We start from the raw sequence: 21252 nt of genomic DNA on the forward strand, positions 1-21252 counted from the left end.
ATTTTCTCCCTAGCAGAAGCCAGATGCTAGCCTGCAGTTAGTGGGCCTGCCTTCTGCCACTGTCGCCACTAGCAAGTCAGTGAGCGTAGCTCACTAGATGACACTACGTTCAGTACATGTAACAATTCCGGTGTTCGAATCATTTCGGTAATGAGCTGTTCATTCATTAACTCGTCTCAATAGTTACACTCAACAGGTGGTCGTCACCACGTGCCGTTTACCACCTGTACACCCCGCACAACGCCAGCACCTTGCCTGGGCCATGCCTCAGCATGCCAGCGCTCACAATACATAGTCATACAATTAGACTACCAGTCTGTCAACTCACCAAGACAGTTTGGAGTTTCAGCACTCACGCAGGCACTCAGTCTATAGCTCGCGCTCACCTCCACAAGTTAACACTGTCAATTAGCCAGACAGTAACATTCAGGCATGCTCATTAGTCAGCCTCATTCTTCAGCCAGGTCAATGCCACAATATTCACATAACACAAATTTATGCTTCTTTCTGTGTTAATGCCTTATCACATACTTGCCACAGTCTAAACAGCCTTTCCTATTAATACATACAGCCACCACAGAGTAACCTCATCTTTCATTGTTTGTTCCTGCAGAAGCCATATGTAGATACTTTCCTTCTCAAAAATAGCAAAGCCACAATGCTTATGCCATTCACTCATATGTCTTCTTCATCTCAGTCTTCTGGCCTCACACCGCAGTCACAGATAATTCAACTGTCACCCAGTTAAAGCATAGCTCAGCAGTCTTTCCGAGGTTAACAGCCTTATTCAACTTCAGGCATTATTGCTCTTCATCACAGATACAATAAACAGCACGCCACAGCAATGTCACCACAATTCTTCTCATGTCTTTCAGCACTACAATAGCTCACAAATTACACACCATTGCTGCTCTTGAATTTTTCAGGCAGGCCTTGCAGTTTTCTGGACCAGTTCGTGAGCCTATGTAGCTCAGTTCAGCTACTCACTGCCTTACCACAATAGCAGCTAGAAAGCTCAATATTTATGTTAAAACTCACAAGGTGGGGAACATTCTGACAATGCAGCATCTTCTGTAGTTGCTGCTTCAGCGTTCATGATGCCTCCATTTTCATAATAGGCACCACAGTTCATGCTCAAGCCTCATCACGTTTCCTTTTCCTCTCTGTTTCTCCCAGGTGAATACTTCCAACTATTATCTCTCAGTTTACCTCAGTTGAGTGAGCAACACAGTCCTCAGCTCAGACTCGCCCATACCACTGGAACTTATTCATCTGACTGCACTTTGTTTCAGCGCACAGAATCTCTACTGATGACCAGCCAGCTCAGACAGCATGGGAGGGGCAGACACGCTAATACCCGCCACTCATTGTGCCGACCAGAGAATATCACAGAAAAAGCAGAGGCGTGAGACGTCCAGGCGTACCAGTCACACCAGAAGGTGTCGAATTGCGCACAGCAGAACGGTTTAGATCAACAGTCTGTCTTCAGATGGTCTACAGCGATGCTCGGAGGGCAATGGACCGCAGATACGCCAGCTTCTTCACGCTATTACCGCTGCCATGAATACGAAGAATCGCCATCAGGATGCGATGCTCATTTACTGCAACGCAAGAACGGTGCTCGCGATGACCAGCACGGCAGCTGATCATCTGTCTCTACATACCGCTCGTAACACAGGTTGCTCGGCAGCCGCAGCCGACTTCGGCTCATGGTTTAACAGAAAGTTTCGTATTAACATGGTGTGCCTGAGCAAAGAATTGGAGAAGGTAGTCACTTAAATGCGAGATTTTTGGCATGCAGAGCTCACAGTCATAGCAGCCACATTATTTTAATTATTTCTGCACAATTTTCTTTTATTATGTGGTGTTACGATAGCTCATTTGCATAACGCATTAGGTTGGATCATTTCAGCTCTCGACCAATTGTTACTCCTGCCTGATGCAGAGTCGGTTCTAAAGCTTGAGACGCCATTCGTTGTATATCTTCACTTACTTACGTGTTCGAATCAGAGAATTATTTAACGAAAATTGCCAAACACCACCTTTGTATTTTTCCAAAGAGGTTCTTCCAGAGAGGTGCTAAATTCCGTCCATTTCATTCAAGAAGTCTACGGGACATTGCTCAGCCAGCGCTTCACTGTTACCTTCAATGTGGTGCACTGCAGGCATTATAAAGGAGTAGTTAAAAATAGTATTGAATACATAGATAAGATTAAACAAAAGTCGCAGAAGAACAAGCATTTGCCTTTGTTTTCACAGCCTGGTGTTGTCGTACGGGTGCTCTTCTGCTGCTTCATGCCAAGCGCCAAAAGAAATCGAGGCCGGGTACGAATACTGAACATGATCCAGCCAGAGGAGAGGCAGGAATACGCCGCAAGAAAGGTGACGCTACATCTCACGCAGGCTCTGAGATTTTACACAATGTTAAGTTGATAAAATTTTATGATACCTTGTCAAAACCTCCACAGCTGTCTCAAATTTGATTTATACAAACTAAAACATACAGAAGGTAGCCTTTGTCGCTACGGCATATTACGTTCTTCACTGTAGCTAAATACCATTGGGGAGGCCAGCAAACTCATTTTCTTATTCTTTTATTTATCAGTTTGCTGTTCAGTTTATTCATTATTTCTAGTTTGCTTAGTCATAATTTCTCAAGACAGGAATTGTGACATTAGCACCCCGGGAGAGACTATTGCCTTGATACAGGCAACAGAAGCCAAACTTAAGATTTATCACTCAGTAAGTTGACCACATGAACAAGAGTTGGCTACCGATTTCGCTTAGAAGCAGCACAGCCGCATTCTGCTAATTTTGCCTTCACCCATACTTGTTTAGGGTCTCGCTCGACAGTTCTCTCTTCGCACTTTTCTCCAGCGCAATACCGCCAGTTGCGAATGTTCACGTTCACTCCGCATCTCTCCCCACTAATCACTTCGAGCAGTACTCATGCTCCTTCTCCACCTCCCTCCTCATCTTTAGATCTGCTTCTGCTCTCTCACCGAAGCTCTCACTCTGGACAGTGCTCATCGAGGCAAGCAGCGGATTACATACAAAGCCTTCAGCTGCAAGAAGGCAAAAGGCCTGCAGGGACCACCAGAGAGGATCCAAACTACTGAGCGATCATCGCCCTGGTGGTCCGCAGGCCTTTGCCTCTTGCGGCTGAAGGAAGCTTTGTTTGTTAATCCGCTGCTTGCCCTGATGGGCACTGGTCCAGAGGAAGTGAGTTTCCAGGAGGAGAGAGGCAAGCAGATTCAAAGATGAGGAGGAGGTGGAGAAGGAGCATGAGGTGCTGCCTCAGTGGATGGGTGGTGATTTGAGGTGGGAGATGCAGGAGTGGACCTGAGTGAACCCATTCCCTACGCTTGGAGGCGAGGTGGGTGACTACAAGTGGGCTCTGCCTGGAGTAAGAGGCAAGAGAGAGGGGACTGATGGAACTGGTGCGGTATTTCATAACAAAGTGGGTCCTGAGAAGGCTGAAGTGAAATATCTGTAGAATCTGTTCCAGTGTTCTTGCCAAGCCTAGTGAAACAGAGGGCATCTGGTCTTGCCAGGCTCTTGTTCATGGCTCAACACTGGGTGGTCGAATGCAAGTTTGCCACGTGGCCTGTATAGAACTAATAGGCATATCTCTCCCCAGAACAATGTCCGAGATTCTGTCTTGAGTATGACTAGAAAGACAAACTAAATATTGTGGGATAAACTGAATACAAACTGATAAATAAAAAGAATAAGAAATAGGTGGTTACCTTTAATGTAATGTTATTTGGGTTCTGCAAGGACGTGAATAATGCCATGGCGTTGAAGAACCTGCTCTGTATGTTTTAGAACAGCCTCAGAGTGTAAATTTGAGATGGAAGCTTTCAGGAGGTTTTTGACAAATCTGATTACAAATTTTTATCAACTTAACATTGTGTAAAATCTCAAACCTCAATAGAGTGTACATTACTTTTCTTGCAGCATGTTCTTTCCTTTGCTGCCTCATTTTCTCACCAACTGATCATGTCAGGTATTCCATTACTAGCCCACTTGCAGCGCAGAGCATAAAGCAGACAGGAAGGCACTAGCACGGGGCTAACACTAAGAGCTGTGAGAACAAAAAGGTAAATGTACTTGTTCTTCCTTTAATTTTGTTTAGTCTTGTCTGTGTGTTCAATATAATTTTTATTCTCTCTTTATAGTACTGCAGTACTCACGTACTGAGGTGTAGTGGGCGCTGAAGCAGGTAAATGTCCATGGACTTTGAATGAAATGGATTAGGTTGCTTTACTCTCTGGAAGGCTCTTTTTTGGAAAAATACAAAGGTTAGTGTTTTAAGATTTGGCAATCTTAATATACCGCGAAAGAATGAGTTCACAGTTCAGGCTATGAAGTAATTGAAGATGTACAACAAAAAGGCCCCAAACTTTGGTCCTGAGCACTGCAGTCCGATCATGCGCCTATAAGTGGGTAGGAGGCTCTTCTGAGTGGTCAGGTAAGGGTGATTGGCTCCCTGAGCAAGCTGCTGGCCTCTCTGATGGAAAGTATCGCAACACCTTTTTGCTAATAAAAAAAAGAAAATTATTGCAAATAATTTAAAATAATGTGAAAGCTAATATGATTATTGAACTCTCATGCCAAAAATCTCAATGACAAAGGTGATTTACCTTTCTCCAGTTCTTGCTCAGACACTAGCATGACTATTACAGAAAATCCTCTGTTCGTGAAACCATGAGCCAGAAGTCAGCTGCGCCAGTGAGGAGCCTGTGTTGCAAATGAGCCGGGGCAGTATGAGACAGGTCACAATGAAACTGGCGTTGATGTAGCTATCTTTACCGGAGCACAAGACAACACGATTGCAGTCTGTAAGGCATCACATCCTGCGGCGGTTCATGGTATAGCAGCGAGCACAGCGATGGAGAGCTACAGTATCCTTTCCTCTTTGCTGCTCCTGCAGTTCTTCCATTGCCCGTCAAGTTTTGACAGACCTCTCTCTGTCGGCCGCTTCTAAGGGATTTGGAACTGTTGATCTAAACCGCTCTAGCTGTGCACTGAGTTTCACACCCTCTCTGGTGCTGGTAAGGGTCACCCCGATAAGTCTCACACCTCTGCTTTTTTCTCTGTGATGTTCCTCCTGAGGGTCAGCTTTCAGGGGTAGTAAGACATTACGTGGTCTCAGGTCGCATGCTGGCTCTCTGGGCTTGAGGAAAGCAAGTCATCAGTACGGAAAGTTCTGTCGCTGAAACAAAGTGCAGTCGTGGATGGAGCCATGGACCAGTGGGTGTTGGAGTCTGAAACTGAGGATCATGGTATGTTGCTCTCCAACTGGGGTAAGAGCAGGATGGTCGCTGGGGTGACCATACCAAGGAGGAGGACCAGAGAGGGAGACGGTGATGGGGCAGGAGAAGGTAGCACATGAGGCTGTGGTGCCCTGGTGCCCTGAGGATGGAGGCATCATGCTTTTGAGGCCCTTGTGGTTGGCAGCTACAGGATGCTGCATTGGTCCAGGAGGAATGTTCCACTTTGTGGAACAGCATAAGATATTGGCCTCCTGGGGGTAGCTGTTAGCTAAAGGCTGTGAAGTGGGTGGCTGAGACTGAGGGCTGCAGCAGGTGCCACAGACTGGCTGGAAACCACAGAACACCTCCTGGAAAATTCCAAAGGCAGAGCTAGGAGGAATGGGAAGTTGGCTGTGGTCGATATTGTGAGGAGTGCTGAGGACAGGATTGTGGAAGGATTTGAGGATGAGGGTGACTTGTTGCTGTGGAAGGGAGGCTGGGCTGCATTTGTATCTGTGATGAGAGAGGGCCATGGGTAACGGAGGTTGAATAGGAACAGTAGCCTCAGAGGGACTGTCAAGGTATGCTGGCTGTTGGCTGAAGTTGATGAGTTGATTATCTGTGATCATGGGCAGTGAGACAGTGGTTGGGAGACTGGGGGCATTTGTGGGTGAGAGGAAGGAGACATATGAGGATGGCGCAAGCATTTGTGGCTGCTGGGGAGGAGTCATCTGTTTTGAGGAAGGAGGTATCTGCATATGAGCTGCAGGACTCAAATGATGAGAAGATGGGGTTATCTGTAAGAGGAGCATGTGGTAAATTGATTGACGGGAGGTGTTTGGCTGGGCTAGGGGATCGTTGGATTGATATGTGATAAAATGGCATTGACACAGAGGGCACTGGCTGGGAGGAAGGGGAATTTGTTGATTAATGTGCTAATTGTGGCATTGACATAGAGGGCAATTGGCTGAGAGGATGAGGTGCATTTGTGGAGGTATGCCTGATGTTGCATCTGGCCTGGGCTGACAGTGTTAACTTGTGGAGGTTGGGGCTTCTCGAATGAGACAGGGGTAACCCTGATGGGGCTGCATCATCGGTGGCTGAGCTCCAAACTGTCCTTGGATTTGAGGTTGATGAAAGCTTCAGATCCTGGCTTGTTCATTTGAGCTATGTATTGTGGAAACTGAGTATGCTGTGAGGCTGTGGCCCAGTGCAAAAGGTCTTGCATTTGTTGTTGAGTTGGTACAGGTGGGTAAAATGGCTGTGGTTGACTTTGACCACCCTGTTGGAGCAAATAACTGTTGAGGTTGAGGTTGTGATGAGGGGCTGGCATTGCTCGTGGAGGTTGGTTCATGGGAGCACCAGGTTGTTGCATACTGGACATGGGGTGTCATCTGAGGTGGAGCTGCATACACTGACACTGGGTGGCAGCTGGTTGGTGTTGGCGCAGATTTGAGTGATAACTGCTCAAGGGACGAGGACTGTAGCTAGGAATAGGTGTTTGTACACTATCCACTGTAGTTGTGGAAGGTCGGACTGGAGTGACTGGTGGACCGGGTTGATTCTGTGAAGATGGAGGCAGTACTCCAGGCACAGATGGTGGTGGACGAACCTGTAAGGCAGCTGTGGGAACTGTTGATGGAAAGAGGTGGCTCAAAGACTATGATTGAAATTCTGAGAAAAGGGGAGGAGTTGGAAAACAGGAGATCTGAGCAAGAATCTCAGGAGGAGGTAAATTTGGAGTAAATCTGGGTTGTGTACAGTAACCAGAGTTAGCTGCACAAGGAAGAATAGAGGCTAGCAGCGGCTCCAGAAAGCAGAGCAGGATGACTAGATCGTGGGATGGTAAGTTCAGAGGCAGGCCATGAGCTCTTCTGGAAGATCTCCCTCCAAGAGCTAGGATAGCAGCAGCCTTAGCTCTGCCAGTTCAGGTCATCTAAATTCGGCAGGATCCACACTTGGGCCTGTCTTTGGGGTGGCTTTGGGCAGTGGTCTTTTGGGGCACCTTTTTTAACTCTCTGTAAAACATTACATAAATTAGAAGAACTAAAAGAAACTGAATGCAAACTCCATTAAACTTCTATTAAAACAAGAAAAAAAAGAAAAGGGTTTGAGTTTCTGTACAAAGAATTACATAACGAGTAAAAGACTGCGATTAAACCCACTTACTTTCCATTATGGTTTGTCTCTCTTCCTTCTCGGCCTTGCAGACAGTTTTGGCTTCTCTCCAACAGACGTGAGGCCTTTGTTTCTAGATCTTCATAAAACCTTTGCCCTCCTGAGATTTTTCATTAGATCCTCACAGGCCCCAGAGGCCACAAGCATCTGTACAGTACTGTTCCATCTAAAAGGAAAAAATAAGTATACTGATACTTATGCTATGATTGCAAACTTAATGAATATTTGTCATGAAAATGTTAATCCTCTGTGTCATACGAGGTTCAGTTTCTGATATACCCTGCGCACAGTGGCATACTGTACATTAGCTTCACAGTGCCTTCAGGATATTCTCTTGAGCTGTCAGGTTCTGATCAAGGTATACACTTCACCTGCCTATACTTCTTGCTGTTCCTTAAACAGTTTCTGCGTAAAAGTAAGGCAAAGATAAAACTATAATGGTGACAGATTTCTAATACAATCCCTTTAAAAATAATAATGGCAATAGCCATGTAAAGAAACCTTCATGTCAGCCCGTCGGTTGTAACCAGAGAAGTAGTGATATCATCCTGCTGGAATAAGGTCTCTAAGCTGCTTTTCCAGGAGCCATGATCTCTCATTTCTGCACTTTACCCCAAAATTCTTCATAGTCTGAGACCTGCCATCTCATCTGAAATGTCATAATGTCATAAACATACATACATGATCTTTCATATGAATTAAGTCACAAACACCTACCTTCGCTGAGTTGAGGTCTTGGCAATGCCTCTTCAAGGGTGTCGAGGGGTCCACCAAGGAGTCTCAGATTGTTTATGTGAAGATTCATCGCCCGATGAAGTTCTGTGTTGGTGAAGCTAGCTTTCTCATGTGCTTTCCAAATACTTTTCCAGGGTCTTCTGGAGCCTGGCCAGAGCTGAGGGCTGCTTCTGGTACAGCCTGCTTCCCAGCAGCCTCTTTCTAAACTTTGCTCCTCTGCCTCATCCTCATCTAATACATCCCTAACTCACGCAGAGGTTTTCTACATCGGTGAACACACCTGAGAGGACTGAGTAAGTAAGGAGAAATTGGATAAAGAACTTAATATCCTAATGTTTAGCTGCACTAATAAGCTTTATTGCCAGTAACATAGGCAATATCATGAAAAGGGAAGCACGCAACTAACCCTGCATTGACTGAATTAGGTTTTTGGCAGTATCAGGTCTCACACTCAACGCAGCACATTTTTCCATCAGCACAGAGGAAGGGTATTATACATCTCCATATTATCTACTGACTCTGGGTCCAGACCAAGAGAGTCCATGAACTGTCTGTGGAATATGACAACTGAGACATTTAGATGCATTTCTATGCATTTGTAAAAAATTCTTTAAGCTGTTCTATACTCACTCTAATGTCTCATTCCTACTGTCTATTTGCTATGACATTCCGTATGCAGCTTGGCCTCTTCACTGTAAATTTGACAGAAAAATAGATAGACAGATAGCCCTTTCTTCAAGTATAGCAGCATGGGGAAACTGGACAATTATCAGAATAAAGAAGTGTTGAATAGTGTGTGTGTATATATAGATATATATACATATAGATAAAGACTTTAATTAGTCAAACTCTGTAAAGATGATGAGGTTCATGGGCAGACATGGGCACCAGCTTTGCAAAAATGTTCAAGCAGTGACACTGGGGTCTGTTGGGTTTACAGGCAAGGCTGCACCAGGGCTCCTGTGAGGAAGAAGAAATGCATTAACTTCTAGAGCAGTTTCAAAACTTTCGACTCTTACTTGTTTTTTTTTTTTTAATCTCAAGTAAATCTTAAGCTAACAGAAACATGCACTTATTCTAGTCATGCCATACAATAAACAAATGACATACCCATACAGTTACACAGTTACAACATAATGTTGGCCAAAATACTTTACTGAGGTCAGGTCTCAGAAGTGGTACAGATTCATGATAAATGTAAAGCCGTTGTCTTTTTGGCAGAATTAAATCTAAAATGAAAAGTGACAAATGAGTTTCTCATTTCCTTTTATGCAAAACGAATTATGCCTTTTGGTGCAAGTTGGTTATAACCATCATATCTGCCTACTCTCCGATGACGTCCATGGTAACCTAAGTGCTTCCTGTACACTGTCTGGCTGGACCCTTAGCCATCTTGTAATTGCCTCGCTGAGTTTGTCTAGGGAATCCACAAGCAACCTGTTGAAACATAAATAGCTTATGTTTAGATTAAAAAGGTTTCCAAACAGTTGGTTCTTCTGGCTCATTTCAAACTTATTTCCAAAAATCATCCACTCTCTGGAATAAAATAACAAACTCCTCTTTCTATGTAATTTAGTCACGCTTCTTCCTAACATTTTATTACTCATTTTAATAAAAAACTTTTAAAGGAAAGAGGCTAAGATGAGGTTGAAACTAGTTCTATGCCCAAGAGCACAGGTGGCTACTAACTGAAATCGAGACAGAAAACAGGCATGTTGTACCCTCTCCATACTTCATGCTCTTCAGCCTGTTTCCCATATGCAACTGTTGAGAGAACAAGATTTGTATGACATTTGAAAAATATTTTGACCAGCCTGGGTTTCTATATTAATGCTAATTTCAGTTTGAATGAAGACTAACAGCAATTGCAGCGAAGTAGTAAATCTCTCATTTGCACTAATTTCTTCCAGTCTTTCTGCATCTTTCCTAACATTGAAGGTGTTTCTGAATTCTCCAGAGCTCTGCATGCCTCTTTATAATAGTCCACCACCTGAAGACAAAAAGATTTCATTCAAACATCTTGGCTGCATCACACTGCCACCAACAGGATATACATAGCCATAAGCTGCCTTAAATTTAACAAACCGTGAATCTAAGATGAAATATACTTGTAAATGGCAGACAAAATAAACAAGTACCTGGGCAATTCTATCCGAGCAACAAGAAAGCTCTTCCCTGTTGGGTCCAACATATTTTTTCCAACAGGCACTCTTTGGGCCTGGACCCTGAAAACACCAATTGTATTTTAGCCTCAAACGTATGGCATGGCTAAAAAGATATAAACAAGCACCCTATGAAATCAAACGAAAGAAACCATACCAGCATGAGGTTGATGTTGAGATTGAGGATCTGGGTGACTCATGTCCACGCTGAAGTTGTGGCTGAAGTGATCTCTCAGGTAGGTGAATGCTCCACTGAGCACTGGAAGTGTGTGCATGGATACTTTCATTCCTAACATTGATACGAAATGTCAGAGCTAGGATAACATTCGCATATTCCTTAAACCTCTTAGTCAAACCATTATGTGGCACTCTACCACTGACTTCTCACAATCTGTTCACTGACTGACCAATGCATACCACAGAACTCTAAACGCTTTTCTCAATCTGGTGTCATTGAGAGGTAGCATTGTACAACAGCTAAATTATGTTCTGTTATACTTGTTATAATTTTACTACTGAAATGAAATTCATACCATTTTCTTCACTTATTGAGGATGATTCATCCATGCATATACTTCATTTCATCCTCTTCACGTAGCTCACCTCTCTGAAACCCTGTTGTCCATGTGCTCCCAACATTGAATGGAGGCTCTGCAACATGGGAAACATGACTTGAATAACGAAATTAGCCTGCTCCTGAACACCCTCCCCAGCAACACAGTCAAGTATTTTAATCAGAGACAATGCATACTGACTACAATAATACATACTCAGTCTAGTACTAACTCACCCAAATTATAAAGGATGCATGCCTGCTCATAGCAGAGTGTCCTCATGGGTCACTGTCTCCCAGGCAACATCTCTGTCCTACATTAAACAAGAAAAAGTGGTAAGAGGAAGGCAGATTGCAAGAGAGAGACATGTGATGGCTGGGTTTTGTCCTCACTCAGAGATAGGGACAGCAGCTTCCTGGACCTAATCCTAAAGGCACACGACTCTGAAGATAATGCAGTTGCCCAAAGTACTTCCTCTTAAGGCACTGCAGCCCTCAAAGTCTCGCAGATCGCTAACAGCACTCTGCAAGCCAAGAAATGCAGATAATGTACTAAATGTATAACCATAGTCTTTCAGGGAAGAAATAGAATGAATAAGTGCAAATTGAATGCGCCGCAAGATTCCACCTGTCTCAGTTGTTCTAGTTTCTTCAGCTGCTCATTATAATTGTCTGTGATTCTCACCATAGTTCTTCAGCATGAACTGTAAAACATGGAAAAAAATTTTTTTTTTTGTGCACACCCCAAAAGGAATAACTTAAATACAATACAAATAATAACAAAGACAAATTGTTAATCATTGAAATTTATGATGAAAATGATTAATTTCATTTAATCATGAAAATTATTATCTTGAACCCGATTGACAAAATTAAAATAGTTTTGTCAATTTCTTTACGTAAAATACAAACAACAACTATGCTAATTCTCTTGGCCTAGTTTGTTGTGGAAATGGATCTGATAACTACCATGACGCAAGCTGATAAAAATTCCTGACTACTGTAAGGATTTGGAAGGACAAGGAAGCATGATATTTTAAAAATAAACATTAATATAAACTTTAATTTACTACCACACAGTAAATGCCTTTTAAATAGTTAAATGTATCTTCAGAAGGGATACACTGTTACTGTGGAGGAAACAGAATAATTTCATTTATCTACCCTCATGCCTTTCTAAAACCCATATGACATAGGCAGCTTTAAATTGGCAATTTATAAAGGAATGTCTGACCACAATTATCACGCGTTTAGTAGGACTTTCTACTGAGTAATTGTTTTGATGCATACTGATACTGCTCTCGCAGCAACACTATACAGTACAAATAGATTTGGAATATAGCACAAGAGTAGCTTAACTATTCTTACTGTTTCTTTGTTTGTTTGATCTGCCATTTTTTAGGAGTTTGACATCACCAGTCCTCATCCCCTTTACTGCATGGACAATACAACATGAAGATCTTCTCCAACCATCTCATTTGCATCAAAATCAAGAAAGGTAATTTTTAATGACACTCTTGTGAAATAAATAACACAGATATTTTGCTAATGACAGAATATATTTTGGTTGAACTGTTCCCTTTAAGAAAACACAGAACAGCTCACAATAGATAAAAACAAGGCCCTAAACGAAACTCCTGAGTTTTAAAGCAGAACACTCCATACAACTCTATGCTGTTTGGTTTATTTTCAGTGTATACAGGAGCAGTGACAGCAGTGTGTGTCTCGATAAGGCCTGTCTGGTCCTCACCCGTTTGACAGTGGGCTGAACTGAAACTCCCTGCCTCCTTCCAGATCCAGCCAGATCATCGGCATTCGCACGGCTTCCATCGCAGCGAATTCGCTCAGCCGCTCAGCGGAATAGCGTTATAGCGATCACGCACTTGTGCCAAGATACCTGCGGAAATACTATTTTCTACCTTACAGCTCTAAACGACTGTGCTGCGTCCCCATTTACACCTGCTGCCATGATTGCAGCTTCCGGGCGACGTCATGCGACGAACTCTGATCTAGGGAAATGTAGTTCAAAAGCACAACATTTGGATTATATGAGAAATAGTTTAATACGTGATTTAACCCTTAACATTGCATTGTTCTTGTCTGTGTTTTTGAAACTACATGTTAAAATCAGAACATGTTTTACATCTGTGACAAAAATAATGTTTATAAAATGTAGAATGTACTCTTCTCTTGGTCCTTTTGTGAGACCATCAGCAGGCCACCAAAGTAATATGAAGGAAATGGAAATCAGCATTCATCTGAGCAATTTTTTTTTATTCATTCTACAGAGATTAAATCATAACTGTGTCAAACTGGAATTGAAAAGCAAGATATTTTCATCGTTTTTGCAAATAGTTTTGTTGTTCATTTCTTCATTATCATTATCAAATTGTAAAAAAATAAAATAAAATAACAAAATTTTAAAAATAAATAAATATATATTATATTTGTATATGTATTGTATAATCGCAAATTCTGATGCTACTAAATATGTTTCTATTTTGTCTGACTGTTCTGTTTGATCAGTAATAATAATCAAACACATTTTGAAAAGTATAACTAAATGTATAACCATTCAGAAAAGAGAACTTGACAGGAAAGTATAGATCTGTGTATTTTGTGTAGCTGTCATGAGCGTTATGTGATGTTGGTGAAAGCCAGTGGTTAAGGCTTATGACACGTGCCTACTATACAATATTAATACAACAGTTTTTTATTTCATTTAATAAGATATAATTCTCCTCTCTCTCTCTCTCTCTCTCTCTCTCTCTCTCTCTCTATATATATATATATATATATATATATATATATATATATATATATTATATATATATATATATATATTAATATTATTATTTTCTTTTTTTTTTCCTTACAATTAAACCCCTTTCACAGAAATTATCAAAGATGCTAGGTGTATGAGTTAAATTGCACTATTCATAATACATATCTCTGCCACATTTATTCCATTTATTTATTAAGGACACCAATTCAAGGAAAAATTATAGAAAAAGAGAGAAAAGAAACTCATGGTTCTCTTTTCACTTTCAAATAATAGTAAAACATTTGTTAAACATTTAAAACAAAACAAACTAAAAATATTCTTCCTTGTTAGGGGTTAAACATGATATGTACATCTTTAAATCATGCTTAGCGCTGCAAAATGTATGACAGAAATGATGTATAAGGTAACACTTTTGAAAGCACCAGCGCCTGCTTTTTTACACAAACTCATAATATGTCATGGATTGCAATCTACAAGATGCACTGGGTGTAAATGGCAAGATAATGTTTTTAATAACTGACATTTAGAAGAGGTGATTTTATGGACCATCAGTATAAGGGTATTAGGAAGGAAGTGGAAATCATCATTCTTCTTAGCAACTTCTTCTTTTCATTTGCTCTTCTCTGTTTTGTGTGACACAATAAAACATTTCTGTAAAACCAAACACCTAATACAGTGGATTGAAATGCTGCAGATTATTCTGCTTCTCCTGACTGGTAAGAAAGGATTTTGTTTTATTTTATACATTTTATTTTATTGTACATTTGTAATAAAACTAAAAATGTATTTCAAATTCTGATACTAGTAAAATTTTGTGTTCTTTTTTACTTTCTAGTGAAAATGTTTCTTGAATCTGGTTTTAATGAAGCCTTACATCTGCTTATTTGATTAGTCTAATAATAAATTAATATTGCAGAACCTATAATTTCTATTTATTTATGCTACAACATTTCTTTATTTAATGCTTTTTTAAATTCTCTTTTTCAATGTGGAAAAGAGTTTTAGATCTTTGTGTTTGCTTATTGATTCATAATGTAAACAATTTCTTACAAACGGTCACAATAGATATTTAACTATCCATCTATAGTAATAAATCTTTAATTAAAGCATTCTGTGCTCCTCAGGTGTTTTCAGATGAGGAGAGGATTTATCCTGCTTCGATCTGTGCTGTGAGGGATCTTGATGTCACTATTAACTGTACATTTACATATCCATATGGACATAATGTAGAGAGAGGCTATGGTGCTCTGGTGTGAGATCATACCAAGACAAGTACAAACTGACCATATGTATAATGACAGTAACAACAAAAATAAAAACAACTTTCAATACATTGGGACAAAACTCAGATTGTTCTCTTCTGATCAGTACATTGATGAAACACATTCTGACTGTATAAATTCAGATTTATAACCGATACGTACTATGGACGCTGACAGGTGAACATGGAACAAATATTTCAGCACACAAAATATAAATGATTAATTTCGGTTTATTCTTCCTGATTTCTTTGGTTTCTAGTTTCATTATGAGGTGTTCATCTTGTTTTTTTTTTTTTTGTAGATTTAAGAGTGTCCATGGAGCAGGTCAAGTTATAAAATGGAGGTACAATAGTGGGAGACTCAGTGAATCTGACCTGCACACTGTAACTGTTCTTGGATCATTTATCTGAGGTTCGTGGTTTAAGAACGGTGATCTGATTCAACATTCAGAGCCCGTCTTCACCTTCACCAGAATAATCAAGTAAAGACTATATTTATTTGTTCTGAGAACTAATGGCAGATCCAGATATTTACTGATTTACATCATGTTTACAATGATTTTTTATATTTGCTAACATAAACAGTAATTTATATTTAAAATGCATTACTATACTTGCATTGTTTTATAACTAGTGATACACAACATCCCATTAAATCCTAAGACATTGTGCTTTAGTCCAATTTGTCTGCTCAGCAATTATAGCTGCAGATGTATAGAATTCTGTCATTTGTAATAACATCTAAACTATATAACATCAAATTATCACTTGTCTTAGCTAGTAATATCTCTAACCCAACCCACAGTTATAATATTGATATTGAACCCAAACTCTGCTGTAAGGATGTGGAATAGAGACAAAAGTCATATTTCCTGAGGACCTGATTAGATATATCACAGGGGAAGAATAGTGGATGAAACTTGGAAAGTAAATCAGTGAAAATTGCAGATATCATTTGGAAAGTGCATCTGTGTATTTCGTGTAGCTGTGAGGATTTTGTAATGTTAGTGAAAGTCAGTGGTTAAGATTTACAACACATTACTATACTCATACACATGTTGTTACATTTTATTTAATAATGTATAAATAAAACAATATATTTTCAGAATCAACCCCCTTTCCTGAAATCATCAATAATGTTTGTTATATTAGCAAAGTTATAATTATTTGTAATGTGCATCTCTTCCTTTATTTATTCCTAGAAAGAAACCAAAACCTCAAGGAAAATCGATGGAAAAGACAGAGGAAGCAGAGGGTTCCCTTTACAGCACTCTTCAAAAAACAGTAAACACATTTGTAAACCATAAATAAGCTAAAATATGTATCCTTATTAGGGTTTAAACATGATATGCGATACATTTCTTCATTCTAAGCACTGTGTTAAGTTATACAGAAAATGCTAATATGTTCATATAAGGCACATCTGCCAAAAACAGAGCTGCTATTTTGGATGCTGATGTGTTGATGTTTCCACCAGAAAACCACAAACACACTGGTTATGCCGAGCTAAGCTGTTCTTTTTAGTAGGGTAGACTTTAAACGGAACAAAAGATGACATTTACACATAAAGACAAGCTCTATTCTTCTGCTGTTAGGATGATGCAGTCTACTCAACCATCACAAACAGACAACAAGCAGAGGATGGACTGCAGCAAGTGTATGGTAACACGCTTCAAACGTGAGCATTCAAGACACGCAACACTTTGGTCCAATATTTCTACTCCTATTGCTTCATTTCATCTATAACCAGATATGGAGATGATGCTACACAATTAGCATATTTGACTATGTCCATCTTAATGTAATGTTATTATTGAATATGAGTTGAAGAGTATTTCTTTTTTATTTCTAGGTTTGCAAACAGAGCAGCAGACTGATTAAACCATCTACACAGTGATTAATGAAAATGATCAAATATTAGGGTGAGGGAGTTGAGAAATGTGCAGTTGTCAGGCTACTTTGCTGGGTTTCTGTGCTCTATCCGGTTTTGTCTTAGTTTCCTTGGTTTTTTATTAGTTCCATGCACCTGTTTCCTTTCTGGTACTAATTATCTGTGAATTTAAACCCTGTTTCCTCAGTCCAAGAAACTTATTTTATATTTATATTTATCAAATTTATTAGCCACAGCTTGTTTGAATAAAAATTAACATTGAACATAAACAAGTCTTTATCTTTACAGAATAAAACTGTTAAAAACAGCCCCGTGCAAAGCATTTTGGCAACCAGAAATTGTCATCAACCTTTTTGTGTTTTTCTTTTTTTTTCTGATATTAGGTCCTAGAAATGCTTTGCATGAGGTTGTTACTTATTTTGTTCCTATAAAGATGAAGACTCGTTGATGTTTACTGTTCATTTATCTTTGAACAAACTGTTGCCAGTAGATATTAGCATAAATTTACATTTACAGTAAGTTACTGACAACCAGCTGCCAGTAATACTGTAAATTCTACAGAGCGTTTTAGCAGTGTGCTGTATGTGTGTGTTTTCCTGCTAAAATACGGTTAGGCCAGCTGTAATGCTTCGGGTAGTAGTTAGATGTAGACAGGTAAGCTAAAAAAAAAGCTTCTTAGATGGGCATTGCTTAATTACAGTTTATGATTCTGTCTCTTTCTTCTTTATCACTGACGCTGTTGTTGACTTCCTGCCTGTTAGACCATTCTTAATAAAGAGCTTGCAGATGGATCCAAATGTCTCTGACTCTTCGTCACGTTATCATAGTTCTGTCTTTTTGTATGTAAGCATCACTGTAAATAACAAACATCATTTTTCTCTTTGGCCTATATTAGTTAATTGACAGATAAATGCTAATTCATAACCTCAGAGGAATCTGACTTTAGTGCTGCAAAAAGGTCAACTGCGTTTTATTTCAAAAAGCTTTTTTCTCCACTCTTTTGCTTAAATGAAAGCGACTGCCTATTTTCTTCTCACCCTAGTACTGACTTTTAAAACCCATAGGACTTTCTACAGTGTAGAGTATAAAAATGTTAGTAAATGCCTTACCATCAGTATAAGGGTGTTAGGAAGGAAGTGGAAATCATCATTTGTCTGAGCAACTTCTGTTTTCTGTCTTCATTTGCTCTTCTCGTGTTTTGTGTGACACAATAAAACATCTTCTGTAAACCAAACATCCAACAGAGAACTGAAATGCTGCAGATTATTTTGCTTTTCCTGTCTGGTAAGAAAAGATTATCTTCTGTCTTTTAAGCATTTAGTATGTATGTATACAGTGTGTATACTGAAAATGTATGTATATCAGTGGAAATCTGATTCAAATGAAGCTCTTTTCTGCTTATATGATTAGTTATAAATATAGCAGAATCTTGATTATCTTATCTATTTATGCCATAACTTTTTAGATCTTTGTGTTTTCTTATTGATTCATAATGTAAACAATTTCTTACAAACGGTCACAGTAGATATTTAACTATCCATCTATAGTAATAAATCTTATAATTAAAGCATTCTGTGCTCCTCAGGTGTTGTCAGTGATTATGGAGAGTGATTTATCCTGCTTCGATCTGTGCTGTGAGGGGATCTGATGTCACTATTAACTGTACATTTACATATCCACATGAACATAAAGTAAAGAGAGTGCTATGGTGTTCAATGAGATCAAACCAAGACAGAGTGTGTCAAACTGGACCATATGTATACGATAGTAACAGGAATAAACAAAACAACTTTCAATACATTGGGGACAAAACCTCAAATTGTTCTTCTGATCAGTAATATTGATGAAACACATTCTGGACAGTATAAATTCAGATTTATAACCAATATGAACGTATGGACGCTTGGACAGGTGAATAAGTGAACAAATATTCTATGCACACTGTAAATATGAATGATTAATCTTTGGTTTATTCTTCCTGATTTCTTTGGTTTCTGGTTTCATTATGAGGTGTCTATCTTGTTTGTTTGTAGATTTAAGAGTGTCCATGAGCAGGCCGAAGAGTAAAATGGAGGCACAATAGTGGGAGACTCAGGTGAATCTGACCTGCACACTCAACTGTTCTGATCATTTATCTGAGGTTCGGTGGTTTAAGAACGGTGATCTGATTCAACATCAGAGCCCAGCCCCTCACTTTCACCAGAATAACTGCAAAGACTCGGCAATACTCTTGTTCTTTGAGAAACTTTCGAAATGCTGTATCTGAAGAATTTACCATTTACATCGAAGGTTGGGTAAACTGATTTTATATTTGCTGTACACAATCATATTCATATTTGGAAAATGCAGCATTTTTTTCTACATACTGTACTGTTCTTTTTGTTGTCCCCAGCAGATGTCGCTGGGTCCTCATCAGTTCTGATTATTGTATGCCTTTAGTCTCACTTGTTTTCATCACAGCAGCTGCGAAGGCCATGCGAAGGCAGGGACATTTTAGTGGTTTGTAGCCTTGCATGAGTTACTTTATACAGTCAGTCTAAATAAACATAAACGACACTGCACAATTTAGAAAAGAATTTTGCAAATGTTGATGTGGAAGCCAGACTCCTAAGGCTTACGACAAAAAAAGGCAAGTTGGATAAACAATATACAGCCAAAATAAATTGTGTTATGTTTAGAAGGAAATAACTAGGAAAATAAAGCCAGACATTATACCTTTTCCAACCAATTTATTTCTTTTTATTATTATTTAATAACTTACTCAATGAAATAAATAATATTTTAGAGCATTTTCAGAATCAAACCCCTTTTCTGGAAATCATCAAAGTTAGCTGAATTCTGCTATTTATAATCAATTTCGTGTAAATTTTCATTTACTTTAGAAGGAAATAAACTCAAAGAAAACTAACGAAGAAAGAGAAGCTCAGGATTGTCTTTACAGCATCCTCAAAAGCTGTAAGTATATCTGCAAATCCTAGGTCAAGCAGCTTCATCAGAAAACCACACAGATCATACTGAGCTGGTCATCTTTTCAGCGGGCATTAAACGGGACAAAAGATTGGCAGTTGGTAAGTAAAAGACATGTTCTGTTTGTCTGTTTGCTGTTAGGCTTGTAGAAATCAACCAGCTAAGGGATGTACAGCAGAAAGATGAGGTGGAGCACGATTCGTCAGCATTAAAACCCAAAAGAACTGCTTCAAATGTAAGCGCTCACAACTGGTCAAATATTCCCTACATACGCACTGTAATTGCTTATTTAATCTGACTAGTATGACGGTGATGCATCATGCAACACAATTCAGAATATTTATGAGTATGTGAGTATTTCACTGTCATCTTGTTTCATAACAGTGAGTCTAAAACTTTATATATTTATTTCATATCTTTATTTCTTATAGGCCTGCAAACACAGAGCAGGGGGGGATGTGATTCAACCATCTACAGCGCAGTGATTAACGGTTAATCTTACACATTCAGCAGTGAAGATATACATCTCTACTGTAAAATGCCGACTGTATATCATTTGTGTGGAAGAGCTTTGTTTTGTCTTTAAAAATAACTCAGTTCTCATCTTCACTGAAAAAAAACACAGAACCATTGCAAAAGTTCTATGATTTTTTTTAGTAGAAATAGCCTACCATTTGAAATACCTTTAAACCATTATCTTTACCCATTAAAACCATTTCAGAGTAAAGTGTGGACATTGTTTTAACAAGCCACCAATAGAAGGTGACCAATTACCAGTAAAACTCATCAATAAATAACACGGCTCCAATTAAAACAAGTTCAATTGCTATTATAACGCTCTTTACAGATATATCTATATAAGTAAAACTGTTACATGTGATGCTGTTCATTGTGTGGGGGGCTTTAATTGCTGGGCTGTCTGCATTTGGAACTGTAGGACATAGTTTAGTGTACTACTTGTTGCTTTTGCTAATACTTTGAAACATGCAAATAATTTTGTTTTAGAACAAATACATACAAAGTTTTGGTGACATTTTTATTTGTATCAGTGTTGCCTTAATAAGCCTAAGGTGATCCCATCGATGCTTCGGTTGATATCCAAACCTGACTAGCACATAAACTTAATTTAGCCCAGTTGACAGCAAAGTCCCATTAAAAATGTACATCGCACATTAGCGCCATCTAAAGGAGAGAAACTTCACTGCACTGTTCTATGACAACGGCGTAACACACGGAAGTGGAATCATGTAAATCCGAACAAACTTCCGACGCAATAACAGGTGAGGGTAAAATCAATACATTTAATAAATTATATAAATGCATGGAGCAAATGGCGAATTTGGTTAGTCTTCTTGATTATCTAATTTGTATGCGCTGCACTGCAGCCTAATGTAGTTTTGTTTTGATATCTCGTTCATGGTAGCGTAGAATAAACGATAATGATAAATTATTATTATTCTGA

General features: G+C 39.3%; 1 long non-coding RNA gene and 3 pseudogenes across 1 annotated transcript; 3 read left to right on the plus strand and 1 right to left on the minus strand.

Moving 5' to 3' along the window:
- Nucleotides 1-4360: 4360 nt before the first annotated feature.
- Nucleotides 4361-12716, minus strand: LOC122360860 (annotated as a pseudogene).
- A 1640-nt stretch (nucleotides 12717-14356) lies between these two features.
- LOC122360861 lies at nucleotides 14357-19262 on the plus strand (annotated as a pseudogene).
- On the plus strand, nucleotides 16133-16872 carry LOC122360417. Its single transcript, XR_006252804.1, has 3 exons — nucleotides 16133-16216; nucleotides 16528-16610; nucleotides 16785-16872. It is a non-coding gene; the product is annotated as an uncharacterized LOC122360417 (long non-coding RNA).
- A 1845-nt stretch (nucleotides 19263-21107) lies between the features above and the next one.
- The window catches only part of LOC122360862, a 46356-nt pseudogene continuing 46211 nt past the window's right edge, over nucleotides 21108-21252 (plus strand).

This window comes from Puntigrus tetrazona, chromosome 16 (genome assembly GCF_018831695.1).
Source record: "Puntigrus tetrazona isolate hp1 chromosome 16, ASM1883169v1, whole genome shotgun sequence".
NCBI lineage: Eukaryota > Metazoa > Chordata > Actinopteri > Cypriniformes > Cyprinidae > Puntigrus > Puntigrus tetrazona.